General features: G+C 45.0%; 1 protein-coding gene across 3 annotated transcripts in view; it reads right to left on the reverse strand.

The window, feature by feature from the left end:
• LOC138683374 (amyloid-beta A4 precursor protein-binding family A member 1-like) overlaps positions 1-18,015 on the reverse strand; it is a 145,194-nt gene that overhangs the window by 73,455 nt on the left and 53,724 nt on the right. The gene's annotated exons all lie outside the window — the stretch shown is intronic.

An 18,015-nucleotide genomic window follows, 5' to 3' on the forward strand; every position in this document is an offset into this window, starting at 1 on the left:
CAGAAGTTTGTTACCTACCTTCTACATTACATGTCTACCACAGTTTATTATCACAGAAACGTCCATGGGCACTGAGCTGGTAGCATTTTTCTTTTTTATATACCTACAAAACATTTCTTTTGGAGAAAAATACATAGAATCAGAGAATCATAGAATAGCCCAGGTTGGAAGGGACCTCAAAAGATCATCTTGTCCAACCTTTCATGGGAAAGGAAGCCTAGATGACATTATCTAGCACCTTGTCCAATCACGTCTTGAAAACCTCCAGCGATGGGGACTCTACCACATCCCTGGGGAGGTTGTTCCAGTGAATAATTGTTCTCACTGTAAAAAATTTCTTTCCTATGTCAAGATGAAGCCTCTCCCGGTGCAACTTGTACCCATTGCCCCTTGTCTTCTCCATGTGGTTCCTTGTGAAGAGAGACCCTCTGTCCTCTTTGTAGCTGCCCTTTAAGTACTGGAATACTTTGACGAGGTCCCCCCTGAGCCTTCTCTTCTCCAGGGAGAAGAGACCTAACTCCTTCAGCCTTTCCTCACAGGGCAGGTTCTCCAGCCCTTTGATCATCTTCATGGCCTTCCTTTGGACCCTCTCCAGTCTGTCTGCATCTTACTTGAATTGTGGGGACCAGAACTGGACACAGTACTCCAGGTGCGGCCTGACAAGCACTGAGCAGAGTGGGATGATCACGTCTCTATCTCTGCTGGTAATGCCCCTGCAGATGCAGCCCAGGATCCAATTTGCCTTTGTTGCTGCAGCGGCACACTGCTGACTCATGTTCAGCTTGTCATCCACCAGGACCCCAGGTCCCTTTCAGCAAGGCTGCTCCCCAGCCACATGGATCCTAGCCTGTACTGGGCTCTTTGGTTATTCTGACCCAGGTGCAGGACTTTGCACTTGTCTTTGTTAAACCTCATACTGTTCTCGCTAGCCCACTCTTCCAGCCTGTCCAGGTCTCCCTGTAAGATGGCTCTCCCTTCTGACGTGTCCACCACACCACCTAGTTTGGTGTCATCAGCAAACTTGGTGAGGGTGCTTTCAATCCCATCATCCAGATCATTTATGAAGAGGTTGAACGGCATGGGGCCCAGTATCGCTCCCTGGAGGACCCCACTTGTGACAGGCTGCCAGCCTGAGTAAAAACCATTGACCACCACCCTCTGAATGTGGCCTGTTAGCCAATTTCCTACCCACCTTGCAGACCACCCATCCAGTCTGTATCTTGCCAGTTTGTCCAGGAGAAGGTTGTGGGAAACAGTGTCAAATGCTTTGCTGAAGTCCAGGTAAACAACATCCACTGCTTTCCCCATGTTGACAGAAAATGTTATTTTGTTGTAGAAGGTGATCAGGTTAGTCTGGCATGATTTGCCTTTGGTAAATCTGGGCTGGCTTTTCCCAATCACCTGCTTCATTTGGCTTGTGATAGTTTCTAGGAGGACTCATTCCATTACTTTCTCAGGGATTGAAGACTAATGGGCCTGTAGTTTCCCTGGGCCTTGTTTTGGGCCCTTCTTGTAGATGGGTATGACATTTGCCCTCTTCCAGTCATCAGAGATATCCCCTGATCTCCATGACTTTTAACACATTATAGACAGTGGTCTTGGGCAACAATGTCAGCCACTTCCCTTAACACCCTGCAGTGGATTCCATCTGGGCCTGTAGATTTATGTGGGTTGAGCCCTTGCAAGAGAGGCCATAGACCAGCCCTTCTTCCACTACTGGTGGGTCAACACATGCATTGTTGTAGCGCTTTGATCCTGTGATCTGGGGTCCAGCTATGTTAGTAAAGACAGAAGCAAAGAAGGTATTGAGAACCTCTGCCTTGTCAGCATTATTAGTAACTACTTTCCCTGCCCTGTTCAGCAATAGGCCTCTGTCTTCCCTGTGCTTCTGCTTACTGCTCATGTACCTGAAGAACCCTTTCTTGTTGTACTTGGCATCTTTGGCCAATTTCAGTTCTAGCTGAGCCTTAGCCTTCCTGACTGCATCTCTGCATGCCCTAGCAAGGTTCTTGTAGTCCTCGATGGCTATTTGGATGCCTTTCCATAGCCGGTATGCTGCTTTATTTGCTTGTAAGCATACCCAAAAGCTCTTTGTTAAGCCAGGGTGGTCTCTTGTTCCGCCTTCTTCCTTTTCCTTTGTAGGGGATGGAGATGTTCTTGCGCTTCCAGGACGCTATTCTTGAATAACTCCCAGCACTCGCAAGCTCCTTTGCCCTCCATTGATGCTTCCCATGGAATCCCTTGCAGCTGGGCTCTGAGCATCTTGAAATTGGCTTTTCTAAAATCCAGGGCCTTTGTCCTACTACTGGTCTTCAGCGTGTGCAGCAGAATCTTAAACTCCATGATGCTGTGGTCGCTGTTTCCAAGGCTACCATTGGTAGGTTATGTTGTCAAGTAAGTCTCATCAGTTTGTGAGCAGTAAATCCAGCAACGTGCTGTTCCTAGTTGGCATGTCCAGCATCTGTAGCAGGAAGCAGTCCTCAATGCGTTCCAAGAACCTGATGGACAACTTGTGCACCACTGTGTTGTTTTCCCAACAAATGTCTGGGTAATTGAAGTCTCCCATGAGGACCAGGTTCTGTTGGTCCGAGACTTCCTTGAGCAGTTGAAGTAAGGTTTCGTCAGCCTCATCATCCTGATTGGGAGGTCGGTAACAGATACCTACCATAAGATCCCCCTTGGTGACGATCCCTCCAATCTTGATCCAAAGGCATTCAGTAGAACTCTCATGGTCTCCATAGCTCACCTCCATACACTCAAATTTCTCTTTTACGTAAAGTGCAACTCCACCTCCTCTTCTTCCCTTCCTATCATTCCAAAAGAGTTTTTAGCCATCCATTGTGGTCTTCCAGTCACATGAGTTTTCCTACCAAGTTTCTGTGATTCCTATGATACCAAAACTCTCAGGCTGGGCACAGAGCTCCAGTTCCTCCTGTTTGTTGCCCAGATGATGTGCGTTGCTATACATGCAATTGAGGTGGCTGGACTTAGGGTTCTCACCTTTGGAGAGGGTTAGGGAGCATTCCTCACTGCTCTTGTTAGGTGTGCTCATCCAACCTGTTGCTTATGAATATGCAGGTGTCACAGTTTTGGACACTCCCCCCCCCCCCAAGTTTGTTAGTTTAAAGCACGATTCACTAAGTCAGTCAATCTGCTAGAAAAGATTCTCCTGCCTCTTCTAGATAGGTGGATCCCATTTCTCCCCAATAAGCTGTATTCATCAAAGAACACCCTGTGATCGTAGAAACCAAAGCCCTGGCGACGACACCAGCCACAAAGACAGGTATTGATCAATGATGCATGATGTGTCGACTTCTGCCTGCACCTCTATCCCTGACTGGCAAGACAGAGGAGATCACTTGGGCCCCCAGGGCTCTGAAGTCCTGCTTGATCTTGCCCAGGCTATGCTTTACCGTGTCATTGGTGCCCACATGGAAAAGAAGTAGGGGATAGTAGCCTGTGCTTTTAACCAGTTGTGGTGGTCTCTCTGGGACATCCCAGATCCTGGCTCCTGGCAAGCAGCAAACTCCCCTTGACTGTATATCAGGCCAGCAGATGGGTGCCTTGGTGCCTCTCAGCAGTCACCCACTACTAGCACTCACTGCTTCCTATTGCAGCATTTAGTATGTTCTGCTGTGGGAGCAGATCGGAACACCTGGCATTTGTTTTCAAGAGTGACTGTTAGAATTTGTTGTGCTGCATGTTTGCCAAGCCCTTGAAGAACTAGTTTCACAAGGTCAGGTTGGAGGATGGCCTGGTGTAGGCCTGGGAAGATGTGGCTGAAGACAGTCAGGAGTATGTGTATGGAATGTTTTTATCTTTAAGTGTTCTGAGGACTGGCAAACATCCCAGCTGAGCCAGATATGCGCTCCTCTGTTAGTAGTATTGGCTGTATGCTGTTAGTTCTTTCTAGACCTTTGTTGAAACATATATAAGTTGGATTCTTTTGTGAAATAAAGGGAATCTTGCACAGAGAGCTTGAGCGCTTGATTCAGTCACCGCAGATGGTGAGCCCGACGTGATCAAGGGAAGAAGACAATGTGACGGAGAGAAGAAGCCGGCACGATTAAGAGAAGAAAAAGACGTGATCAAGAGAAGAAGGAAAGAGGTGATTCCCCTCCACTGCGGAGACCACGCAATCTAACGGGGAGAGTTTTGACGAAGTGGCCATGACTCTGAGAAAATAGGAGACAGCAACCCCTGTGGAATGGGTGAGTTGCGAGATTTCGGTAGCATGGGGCAGTCAGCTTCCCAGGAGCATAAGCTCTACTTAAACACTTTGCAGCAGATTTTACGGGCTTCTGGGTATAAAATAACAGAGGGACAAATTGCTTTGCTTTTAATATGGGTAAAGGATAATTGTAACTGGTTTCCCACAGAGGGAACTTTTGATAGCAAGGTTTGGGAAAGAGTCAGGGAGCGTTTACAAATGCGAAAAAGTTTGGCATTTGGTGTATCAGAAAATTTAATTATGACATGGAGATTTATTTATATTGTGCTGGTGCATTTACAGCCGGCAGTGAAAATCATACCAATACAACCTGATATTGCTTTTGAGGAGACAGTCTGTAAGCAGGCCGCTAATGAGCAGGATTCTGATTCCGATAATAATTCTTCTGCATCAGGCAGGGTGGACTCTGAAAAGGAGCCGGATAATATCCCTCATTACCTCCACCACCACCTGCACTAACACCATTAACGCACACACCCCGCCGGCAGGTAGACAGGCAGGCAGCGGGCGGGCAGCACGGGCTCTACGGGGTTGCCGACCCTCACCACCACATACAGGTCCCCACTGCCTTGCCACTGCCTCCTACCACTTTTGCACCTGCTTCACTGCCACTGCCTCCTGCGGCCTCTGCGCCCACCACGGCTGCCACAGCCGCCACAGCCGCCGCCATGCCGCTGCCATCCCCCACCCACCCACCCTAATCACCTGGTACTCCCTCTCCAGGGTTTGCAGAACTTAAAATGGAACCTGGCTTTGCTGCACTGCCTGTATCTCCTTCTCCTACTAATCCTTCTAACTCTATGCCTCTGTCTAATCCTGTGGCTCCTGCTTTACAGAGGTGTGGAGAAAAAACTATAGTGCCTTCAGCTCTGCCTTTAACAGACTTTGATGCTAAATGTGACGATTCACTTAATGATTTGGGAAAAAATACAAATAGCTTGATGCAACGCTGTTGAGAAAAAGCTCTACAGCAAGGAGATCCCACGTCTACTTTTCCTGTTATATACAAACCCCATAATCCACCACAGCATGACAGTTTACCTTATGAAATGATAAAAGAATTACGGAAATCAATTTGTGAAAATGGGTTACACAATTCATTTACAATGGGACTAGTGGAAATAATTGAAGGCACTTATACTATGACTCCTTGGGACTGGAAACTGCTTATGAAAACGGTGTTGACTTCTGCTCAGTATTCTGTATGGCAATTAGAATACAATGATTTGTCAGAGGAACAAATTATTGAGAACTTGTCATCAGGGATACTTATAGATCAAAACATGTTACAAGGAACAGGCCCTTACATTACACCTCAGGCACAAGCAGCTTTGCCAAAGCAAGTTTTCAATCAAGCTACTCATATTGTGATCATGGCTTTACGACACGTACCCGAAACTGGGCAAGGTACCGTTTCATTTGCCTCTATACGACAGGGTTCTCAGGAACCGTATGTATCTTTTATTGATCGCCTTCAAGCCGCAATGACATGGCAGGTAGAAAATCCGGAAGCTGCAAAAGCATTATTATTTCAATTGGCTTATGAGAATGCAAATACAGACTGTCAGGCTGCACTGAAAACAGTTAGAGGAAGAGCTACTGACATTGGGCAGTATATTAAGATATGTCAAAACGTAGGGACAGACACTCATAGAGTTAACATGTTAGCTGCTGCACTGTCACAGCAACTAAATGTTAATCAAGTTACTATGAAATTCTCTGAGTGTGGAAAATTAGGACATATGGCTAAGCAATGTCCTAACTGACAGAAATCCAAATGTGATAAACCTGTAAATCACTTCTGCCCTCATTGTAGTAAAGGATATCATTGGGCGAATCAACACAAATTGAAATTTGACAAAGAAGGTAATCTCTTCCAGGGAAACTACAGGAGGGGCACGAGACCCAGTGCCCCGCAAACCAACAGGGTCTAGAATTCAGTGCAGGCACCACTAACCGATGGGACTGCTACACAGCCGATTTTAATTTTGCAAATTGAGGGTAGATGGTTTTCAGGATTGCTAGATACCGGAGCAGACGTTTCTATAATATCAAAAAAGGACTGGCCAACTTCGTGGCCATTACAAATGGCTCTTTCTACAATTGTTGGTATAGGAAGTACTCAACAGCCCATGCGAAGTGCCAAACTTTTGTCAGTAAAGGGGCCTGAGAAGCATGAAGCATGGATTCAGCCTTATGTACTTGACTCATCTGTAACTTTGTGGGGCAGAGATTTATTGAAACAATGGCACATTACCCTAACCACAGTCAATTCAAATTTATCCTAAGGGTCACTGATGTAAAACCCCTGCTCAAACTTACATGGCTAACCTCCGCGCCTGTTTGGGTCGATCAGTGGCCGTTAAAAGGGGACAAATTGATACAAGCATATAAATTAATTCCAGAGCAGCTGCAGCAAGGACACATTGTCACTTCAACTAGTCCATGGAACACACTGATTTTTGTTATTCCAAAAATGTCAGGAAAATGGAGATTATTACAGGATTTACGAGCGATAAATGCAGTGTTACAACCTATGGGGATTACCCAGCCGGGGACGCCAAATCCTACAATGATCCCTAAAGAGTGGGAATTACAAGACATTGATTTAAAAGATTGCTTCTTCACGATTCCTTTACATCCTGATGATTGTGCACATTTTGCCTTTTCAGTGCCTAATGTAAATAACGCCGAGCCTATGCAGCGTTATCAGTGGACAGCGCTACCTCAGGGCATGATGAATAGTCCTACTATATGTCAGATAGTAGTTGCTGCGGCTATTCAACTGAGTCGAGATGCATTTCCAAATGCTATAATATATCATTATATGGATGATATTTTAATTGCAACAGAAACAACAGAGTATTTGGAAAGTGTTGTGCAACCTCTTGTAAATTCTTTGCACACCTTTGGACTTCAAATTGCTACAGGAAAAAATTCAAAATATGCTGCCCTGGAAATATTTAGGGTGGGTTCTTACAGAAAGAACAGTACAGCCTCAATCATTAAAGTTGCAGACAGATATACGAACTCTGAACGATGCTCAAAAACTATTAGGAAAAATAAACTGGGTACGACCTATGTTAGGTATAACCACAGAGGAATTAAGTAATCTCTTTAACCTTCTGAGAGGTGATCCTGATTTAACATCACCACGGATTTTAACTCCAGCTGCCAAGGAAGAGTTAAATTTAGTTTCACAAAAGATATCTACGTTACAAGCCTATAGAAGTGTCCTGGTTTCAGCTGGGATATAGTTAACTGTCTTCCTAGTAGCTGGTACAGTGCTATGTTTTGAGTTCAGTATGTGAAGAATGTTGATAACACTGATGTTTTCAGTTGTTGCTCAGTAGTGTTTAGACTATAGTCAAGGATTTTTCAGCTTCTCATGCCCAGCCAGGGCACCTGACCCAAACTGGCCAACAGTGTATTCCATACCATGTGACGTCCCGTCTCGTTTAGGAACTGGGAAGTGGGGGGCAGGGATTCGCCACTCGGGGACTGGCTGGGTGTCGGTCGGTGGGTGGTGAGCAATTGCCCTGCGCATCATTTGTACATTTCAATCTTTTTATTACTACTGTTGTCATTTTATTAGTGTTATCATTATCATTATTAGTTTCTTCTTTTCTGTTCTATTAAATCGTTCTTATCTCAACCCAGGAGTTTTACTTCTTTTCCTGATTTTCTCCCCCATCCCACTGGATGGGGGGGAGTGAGTGAGCGGCTGCGTGGTGCTTAGTTGCTGGCTGGGGTTAAACCATGACAAGAAGGGACGTAACTTTACCTGTTGATGTGTATGTCATACAAGGTCCAAAACAACCTTTTGCTATTATAGGGCAACGTGATAAAGTCGCTCAGAAAATTCTATATTTGGAACGGGTGTTTCTCTCTAACACTTTAAAGAAAACTATTACACAGCCTTTAGAAATGATTGTGACTGTGGTACAAAAAGCACGGTCACGCACTCAGTGTCTCATGGGTTTTGATCCCGATACCTTGTATCTCCCTTTTTCAAAACAAGATTTTGATTACCTTTTTGTTCAGTCACAATCACTGCAAATCCCATTGGCCAACTTCAGGAACAAAATTTCTTTCTCACTGCCTAAATGTAAGTTACTGCAAAACCTTCATACATTAAACATCAAACCACAGCCGATAGTATCAGATACTCCTATTGTTAATGCTCGTACAGTTTTTGTAGATGGCTCTGGAAAAACTGGATGAGGTGTAGTTGCCTGGCTAGATAATGGAGTATGGCAGACGTCTGTTGTTTTGTTACAAGTTTCCACGCAGCATGTGGAATTACAGGCTGTTTTACACGCTTTAGTTTTATTTCCATCGGAACCACTCAATAGTGTTTCTGATTCAGAATATGTCGTCCGTGTTGTACAGCGATTACCAGGATCTTACTTAAAGGAGATAAATGATGAAGACTTATTCAACAAATTTTTGGAATTGCAAACTCTTTTAAATAAAAGAGCTTATCCTTTGTTTATTTGTCACATTAGGTCACACACTGTGCTGCCAGGACCTTTGACTAAAGGCAATGCCGTGGCTGACTCTTTTACTGTTGGCACAGTGCAATTCCACTCTGCTGTGGCCTCTCATTCCTTTTTTCACCAAAATGCTGCAGCGTTGCAAAAGATGTTCCATTTGACAAAAGCACAGGCTAAAGATATAATTTGTTCTTGTCCAGATTGTCAGAGAGTTGCTTCGGATGCAGTGAGCATTCGAGTTAACCCACGTGGTTTACACTCTAATGCCATTTGGCAAAGTGATGTTACACATGTATCTGCCTTTGGCTCCTTGAAATTCATGCATGTTTCTATTGATACCTTTTCCTCTTATATTTGTGCTACTGCTCATTCTGGAGAAACGGCACGTGATGTTCAATGACATTGGCCATGATGCTTTGCAATTATGGGGGTTCCTCAAACCATTAAAACTGACAACGGTCCAGGGTATGTAGCTAAATCTACTCAATTATTTTTGCAACAGTGGCAGGCATCCCATGTGACAGGAATTCCACATTCACCTACTGGACAAGCAATAATTGAGCATGCGCATCATGCTTTAAAGTCCATGTTACATAAACAAAAAAGGGGGAATATGCCACCACAAGAACAGCTAGATAATGCTATGTTTACTTTGAATTTTTTAAATCGCTCACCAGACTTAATGGCCAGCACAGCAATAGATCGGCATTTAAAAACTCCTGATTCTATTTCACACAGACCTAAAGTACTGTATAAGGATCCTTTCGATGGACCTGGTTGGAATGGACCTGTGGAACTAATCACTTGGGGGCGAGGGTATGCTTGTGTTCTTCTTCCCACAGGAACCAAGTGGATTCCAGCTAAACATGTGAAGCCATATCATGAGCTGGCAAAACCACTCAGACAACCCAATCCCGCAGATGAAGACTCTGAATTTGAAAGAGGAGAAATGAATGAGGAGGAAGCGGCGCATCGAGAATGAAAAAGCTATCACGTGGAGAGATTTGAAGAGAATGCAACAACAAGCTAGCGAGATGATGCAATGTGTATCTTACCCCAAAGAATACCTTTTTTAGCATACCTGGCAATAGTGGCCAGCAACAGTATTGTAAGAATTCTGATCTTTTTTCTTTGTGGGGTCACTGTGGCTCAGGTGCAGCATTTTTATTGGGCCCACTGGAGGTGTTGCGCCTAAGCCACAGTGACTATATAAAAAACCATTCCTTGTATAAGTTTGAACCTGACACAGAATCACAAAGATTTGGTGATGATATATACTTCACATCCTTATGTTTTTGTAGCAGCTCAATTTGTAGATATCGCTTTACGTAACCATGCTTTTGAAACTAATCTGAATTAACCTTGGTATTTTAGCTGTTTTACTCATAAGAATATATCTGAACTAAGTCTTACAGTAATCATGCCAATATGATGTCGTGCTGAATTGTGGATCCCTGTAAATATGACCAAATCGTGGGAAGGGGAATAAGGATTAAGTCAATTATCAAGGCTTTTAAAGCGGACAATTAATCGCCCAAAACGATTTATAGGACGGCTAATTGCCTTTATAATATCAGCTATCATTATTGCAGCTACTACCACCGTTGCTACCATGGCACTTGAGAAATCCATTGAGACTGCTCACACAGTAGCTAATGTATTAGAAAATGTTACGGCTGAAATGAATACCCAGGTACAAATTGATCAACAATACTAGCACGATTGGACGCTTTGGAAGACGTGGTAATTTGGCTTGGAGTGTATTCGGTTTGTGTGGCAAGGTTTTGGTAGCAGGGGGTTACAGGGGTGGCTTCTGTGGGGGCTGCTAGAGGCTTTCCCCTGTGTCCGACAGAGCCAATGCCGGCCAGTTCTAAGATGGACCTGCCGCCAGCCAAAGCCGAGCCAATCAGTGATAGTAGTAGCGCCTCTGTGTAAAAAAAATAAAAACAAACAAAAAAAAAGGAGAGAGAGGGAGAGACAGAAAAAAAAATAATTAAAACAAAACAGCTGGAGAGTGGGAAGAGAAATGCGGTCGTGGAACACACAGAAACGGCAGCTGAAGAGAAGAGTGAGAACATGTAAGAGAAATAACCCTGCAGACACCAAGGTCAGTGAAGAAGGAGGGGGAGGAGATGCTCCAGGCGCCGGAGCAGAGATTCCCCCTGCAGCCCGTGGTGAAGACCATGATGAGACAGGTTGTTCCCCTGCAGCCCATGGAGGTCCACGGTGGAGCAGATATCCACCTGCAGCCCGGGGAGGACCCCACGCCAGAGCAGGTGGGTGCCCGAAGGAGGCTGTGACCCTGTGGGAAGCCCGCACTGGAGCAGGATCCTGGCAGGACCTGCGGATCTGTGGAGAGAGAAGCCCACAGAGCGGATTTTCTGGCAGGACTTGTGACCCCGTGGGGGACCCATGCTGGAGCAGTGTGCTCCTGAAGGACTGCACACCGCAGAAAGGACCCATGCTGAAGATCTTCGTGGAGGACTGTCTCCTGTGGGAGAGATCCCACACTGGAGCAGGGGAAGAGTGTGATGAGTGCTGCCCCTGAGGAGGATGAAGTGACAGAGATAACATGTGATGAACTGACTGCAAACCTCATTTCCCGTTCCCCTGTCCAGCTGTGGAGGAGAGAGTGATAGAATAGCTATGGTGATAGCCTGGTGTCCAGCCAGGATCAACCCATTACATAGAGATAGATAAAGTGCATTACAAAATAGAATGAAATTACATTGTGATTGGGAATTTCAAAAACAAGGGCTGTATGTAAGTCCTTTACAAGGGAATGAAAGTGTATGAGATGATTGGGATTAGGTGAAGGCTCATTTACAAGGTGCATTTGCTACTAATATTGCAGGGGAGATCTAAGGTCTTGCACAGATATTACAAGATCAAATGGGAAATATACAAAATTAGCAGAACAAAATGTTTTTCAAAGAATTGTCTAATAGTGTTAAATGATTAAATCCAAAAACATGGTTTGAAGGTTTAAATCTGTGTATCTGAATTTGTATTGCTATTGGAGGGTTATTAATCATTTGTGTGTTGCAGCAATCAGAATCATCTGAGGAGCAGTGCGAGGATTGCATCGGTTCGAAGCTAGAGTCCTCGCTGCCTTCCTTGTGAATCTGATGTTCCTAAACAAAAAAGGGGGAGATGTGGGAGCACCTCGGAACACCTGGCATTTGTTTTCAAGAGTGACTGTTAGAATTTGTTGTGCTGCATGTTTGCCAAGCCCTTGAAGAACTAGTTTTACAAGGTCAGGTTGGAGGATGGCCCTGTGTAGGCCTGGGAAGATGTGGCTGAAGACAGTCACGAGTATGTGTATGGAATGTTTTTATCTTTAAGTGTTCTGAGGACTGGCAAACATCCCAGCTGAGCCAGATATGAGCTCCTCTGTTAGTAGTATTGGCTGTATGCCATTAGTTCTTTCTAGATCTTTGTTGAAACATATATAAGTTGGATCCTTTTGTGAAATAAAGGGAATCTTGCACAGAGAGCTTGAGCGCTTGATTCAGTCGCTGCATTCTGCTGGTGCGGTTTGTCCCTGTGAATCTTGCTCATTGGATTTTTCCACTGCCAAGACTTCATATTTGTTGTTGGTTGGTACATATGAGGAAGGGGAGTGAAGTGACATCCTGTTCCCACGGGTCACCAGAGACCGTGGTGCCTCCTTCTCCAACGTGTTCATTGTTAAAGCTCTTTGTCTGGTAGTCCTTGGAGGTCAGTGTTACGGGGACCTAGTATTTCTTCTTGCAAAATCTCAAATAATACTCTATATCTTGTTCACCCTCCCTAATGCAGCATAGCCTGCTATCTTCCTCCTGCAGCTCCTCCACCTGCTTCCTGAGTGACTCCACCTGAGCACACCTTGCACAGGTGGAGCTTGCACCCTCCTCCACCCAGGAGGTGGGGGGTGCAGTCTTTGCAGCCCTCCATCTGGACAGCAGCTTTCCTAATAGGAAGCCCTGTCTGGGTGGCTGCCTCCACTCATCCCAGGCTAGCCTGGCTAGGTAGCTGATTCCTGACTGCTGCAGAGCACAACCCTTGTCCTGGTCTCTACCACCATGCTTCTGACAACCTCAAAGCACTGCCTAATAAGCCCTTCTAATTCCTTGGAGACCTCAAGCTGCTGGGTAGGCTTGCACAGTCACCAGCTAGCTGGGGTGACCATCAGGGCTGCAGCCTAAGCCAGAAGGTGAGCAGAGCAGGCAGCAGCTTGATAACTGGCAGAGAGTGCAGCCCTTCCCACACACCCTGCTGCACAGGCTGCCGAGACCACTCCCAACAGACACCAGTCCCTGTTTGTATGCCCTGCCGCACAAACTGCCTACACAGCTCCCAGATCACTGGCACTCCCTAGGGGCTGGTTATATGCAGTTTGAAATGGCCACAGGGACAGCCGGCACCACACAACTGTTGCCCACCCCTCTCGCGAGACCTGTCGCCTATCAGCCACTTTCTTCCCCACAGACAGCCCAAGAGTGTCAGAGGCCCAGAAATCCTCTCAGACACCCACCCCCTGGGTACCTCGCAAGCCTTGCACTCCTCAGCATGCAGCAACTGCTGCTAGCATTGGCTTACTGTGGTTTGAACCGTGGAAGAAATGACTGAAATCTGTAGGAACGCACACAAGAATTAGAACATAGTCATTACTATGGGTTTCCGATGGTTTTCCATGGGAAAAAAAATGTCAGGAAACTACTAGCATGCTTTTCCACAGTTGAAACACTGCTTCTAAATCTGTTCCTACTTACAGAGTACTAGTTACTTGGTTTGAACATAGCTGGAAAAGCATAGGTATGTCTCACGTTTAAAATGCATGTAATCAATTTTTCATCATCTGAATTCACTTTGATGCAGAAGAGACCAAGGTGTTTTGGGTATTTCTGATGGGAGCCTAGTGTCAGGGAGCAATAAGGGCCAGCTGCTCCACAAGCGAAGGTAAGCCAGGAATGGAGCACAAGAATAAGGCAAGCAGGAGCAGTTACCTTACCAACAAGGAGCCAGGATGCAGAGCAGCAAGTCTGGGTCAGGATCAGGGCTAGAGACAGTGGTCAGGGTCAGACACAGTCCAGTGTTCACCCAGCAAGTCCATAGTGATAAGACAGGTCCAAGGCCAAGCCAGGAAACCAAGCCAGTGGGTCCAGGTCACGGTCAGAATTGTAGAGATCCAGAACCAGGCACAGACATAGTTGCTACACAGCTGTGATGTAGCACAGGCAGGGACCAATGGTAATGCCTCAGCTTAAAAGCAGCTCCCAAGGGAAAGAAGTGGAAGGCTCTCACTACCAGCTTTCTTCACAACAGCCCTTATTGGCGAAGGAGCTGACCTTGGACTCAGCCAGGTAAACTCCTAGAAGGGAGGGAATGTGCTCCAGGCCCTGACACCTAGGTTACAAACATTTTATTTAAAAAGTAAATTGATATTGATTTAAAAAGAAAAAAAAAAACCAACAACAACAAACTTCTATCATTCCATGTTCTTCCAAACAAAAAAACAGGTTACCAAAAAGTGTTCTGCAGCAACAAAGAGCGATGCAGATGTTTACAGTGCAGTCATCCTGGAGATAACTGAGTGGATTCACATTAGGGATTATTTTGGCCCACCAAATTTAGTTTATTTGTCCTTTTCATATCAGGTATAAATTTTAACACAGTTAAAAGTTGCTTATGAACTTACTTTATCAGGAGTTTTAGAAAAACTCATAAACTTAATAGTTAAGATTACCTTCTGTCATGGTTTAACCCCAGCCAGCAACTAAGCACCACACAGCCGCTCACTCACTTCCCCCCACACCCAGTGGGATGGGGGAGGGAATCAGGGGGAAAAAAAAAGTAAAACTCACGGGTTGTGATAAGAACAGAAGAGAAAAGAAGAAACTAATAATGATAATGGTAACACTAATAAAATGACAGCAGTAATAATAAAAGGATTGGAATATGCAAGTGATGCACAATGCAATTGCTCACCACCTGCTGACTGACGCCCCATTAGTCCCCGAGCAGCTATCCCCCCACCCCCACTCCCCCCCAGTTTATATACTAGATGTGATGTCACATGGTATGGAATACCCCGTTGGCCAGTTTGGGTCAGGTGCCCTGGCTGTGTCCCGTCCCAACTTCTTGCGCCCCTCCAGCTTTCTCACTGGCTGGGCTTGAGAAGCTGAAAAATCCTTGATTTTAGAGTAAAGATTACTTAGCAACAACTGAAAACATCAGTGTTATCAACATTCTTCTCATACCTAGCTCAAAAACATAGCACTGTACCAGCTACTAGGAAGACAATTAACTCTATCCCAGCTGAAACCAGGACACCTTCACAGAGCAGCAATGAGAACTGGAATGATAGGCTATGAACCTATTCTGATGCAGATTAGGCTTGATACCAAGAAGTACAGAATTAATAAAATAAAATCTAAGACTGTAAACCTGAATTGTGGCCTTTAACACTCAGGTCAAAGGAGAGAGATTACACCAATAATATGTCACAAGTACTCAGTGAGCCAACTAGGAAAGATGCCGTCCTAGATTTGTTATTTGTGAATAGAGAAGGACTCATGGGGGATGTGATGGTAGGAGGCCACATGGATGGACTTGGCCACAGTGATCACAAAATGGTAGAGTTTAAAATTTTTGGTGCTATGAGAAAAAAGGTCAGCAGAGTTACTACTTGAAATCCATTTCAAGAGAGCAAACTTTAAGCTACTCAGGGAGCTAGTTAGCAGTGTCCCCTGGGAATCTGCCTTTGAGGGATTAGGGGTCTATGAGAGCTGGTTAGGTTCCAAGAACCACCTTTTAAACACACAGGAGCAGGAAATTCCACTGTGTTGCAAGTCAAGGAAGCGGGGCAGAAGACCAACTTGGCTGAACAGGGAACTCCTCTTGGAACTCAGAAGGAAAAAGAAATTGCATGATCTCTGGAAGCAAAGTCAGGCTTCACAGGAAGATTACAGAGCCGTGGTTCACATATGCAGGGAAAAGACACGAAAGGTCAAAGCTCAACTAGAGTTGAAACTGGCCAGGGTTGTGTCAGACAACAAGAAAGGCTTTTTTAAGTATGTTAATAGCAAGAGGAGGTCTAAAGAATACATTGGACTGATACTTGTTGAAGATGGTCACCTAATAGGGATAAAGAAAAGGTAGAGGCATTCAATGCTGTAATAATACTGATAGACCTTGGGCTGCCCGGCCCTCTGAGTTGGAGGACCATGACTGTGGGAACAGTGACTTTCCATTTGTGGACACTGAAATTGTGAGGCACCAGTTGTATCAGTTAAATGTTCCTAAGTCCATGGGGCCTGATGGGATTCATCCCAGAGTACTGAAGGAGCTAGTGGATGTTACAGCAGGACCCCTCTCAATCATCTACCAAAGGTCTTGAGAATCTGGGAGGTCCCCAATGACTGGAAGCTATCCAATGTTATTCCAATTTACAAGAAGGGCATGAGGGAACTACAGACCTGTTAGTCTAACCTCAGTACCTGGAAAAATTATGGAGAAGATCATGCTTGGTGCTATTGAAAGGCATTTAAAGGACAGTGCAATCATCAGGCACAGTCAACATGGGTTCACAAAGGGAAAGTCCTGTCTAACTAATTTAATATCCTTCTACAATAAGGTCATCTGCTTAGTGGATGAAGGGAAGGCGGTGGATGTAGTTTTTCTGGATTTTTAGTAAGGCTCTTGATACTGTCCCTCACAGTGCCCTTCTGGACAAGTTGTCCAACTGTGAGATGAACAGGTACATGGTGCACTGGGTGAAGAACTGGCAGAACAGCAAGGCTCAAAGGGTTGTAGTGAATGGGGTACATCTGGCTGGCGACCAGTAACCAGCGGTGTTCCTCAGGGTTCAATTCTAGGGCCAGTCCTGTTCAATATTTTTATTAACGATCTGGATGCAGGAGTTGAATGCGCCCTTAGTAAGTAAGTTTGCTGATGATGCCAAACTGGGAGGTGCTGTTGACTCTCTCGAGGGACAAGAGGCCTTGCAGAGGGATCTGGATAGACTGGAGCATTGGGCAATCATCAGTGGCATGAAATTTAACAAGAACAAATGCCAGATTCTGCACCTGGGACGGAGTAATGCTGGACACAAGTATAGATTGGGAGAGGAGTGGCTGGAGAGCAGCCCTGCAGAAAGGGATCTGGGGGTGCTGGCTGACGGTAAGCTCAATATGAGTCAGCAGTGTGCCCTGGCAGCCAAGAGGACAAACCACATCCTGGGGTGCATCAAACACAGCATAACCAGCTGGTCAAGAGAGGTGATTATCCCTCTGTATTTAGCATTGTTGCGGCCTCACCTTGAGTACTGTGTACAGTTCTGGGCACCGCAATTTAAAAAAGATGTTAAGGTCCTTGAATGTGTCCAGAGGAGGGCAACAAAGCTGGTGAAAGGGCTGGAAGGCATGTCCTATGAGGAGCGGCTGAGGACACTGGGTTTGTCTAGTTTGGAGAAAAGGAGGCTGCGGGGTGACCTCATTGCTCTCTACAGCTTCCTGAGGAGGGGAAGTGGAGAGGGAGGTGCTGATCTCTTCTCCCTGGTATCCAGTGACAGGACGCGTGGGAATGGTTCAAAGCTGCATCAGGGGAGGTTCAGACTTGACATTAGGAAGCATTTCTCTACCGAGAGGGTGGTCAAACACTGGAACAGTCTTCCTAGAGAGGTGGTCAATGCCCCATGCCTGTCAGTGTTTAAGAGGCATTTGGACAATGCCCTTAATAACATGCTGTAACTTTTGGTCAGCCCTGAAGTGGTCAGGCAGTTGGACTAGATGTTTGTTGTAGGTCCTTTCCAACTGATCTATAATATAATATAATAGTATTCATAGCAAATCTCTAGAGACTGCAAGCAGATAAGGAGCCTGAATCTTTTCAGATCTGCATCTGTGATATTACCTTTATAGAAATAGTAAATAATATTAAGAAGTTTTTGATAGAAACTGTTAGCATTATTATCTGACAGAAAACAAAACTGACAAGTTCAGAATTAACAGGAACACACAAGGTTCTATACCGTAAGGTAAATTATTTGGTAGTTATTCTAATTATCCAGTGGATGTTAGGAAAAAAAAAAAAAAATAGTAGCACTTGTTTCAGAAAAAAAGTCAGTAGAGCTTTCTGTGTCAAATTCATCTCTAGTGCAACTCTAATGAAGTCAGCCGTGTTTCATAAAGGAAAATTTGGTGCACTGACAACATATATGTATACTCCTTATGTATCCTTTTGAGTAAAAAATTAAAAGATACAGCATTACATACTTTACTGAGGAATAAAATGAGTCACAGAAGA

This window comes from Haliaeetus albicilla, chromosome W (genome assembly GCF_947461875.1).
Source record: "Haliaeetus albicilla chromosome W, bHalAlb1.1, whole genome shotgun sequence".
In the NCBI taxonomy this organism is placed as follows: domain Eukaryota; kingdom Metazoa; phylum Chordata; class Aves; order Accipitriformes; family Accipitridae; genus Haliaeetus; species Haliaeetus albicilla.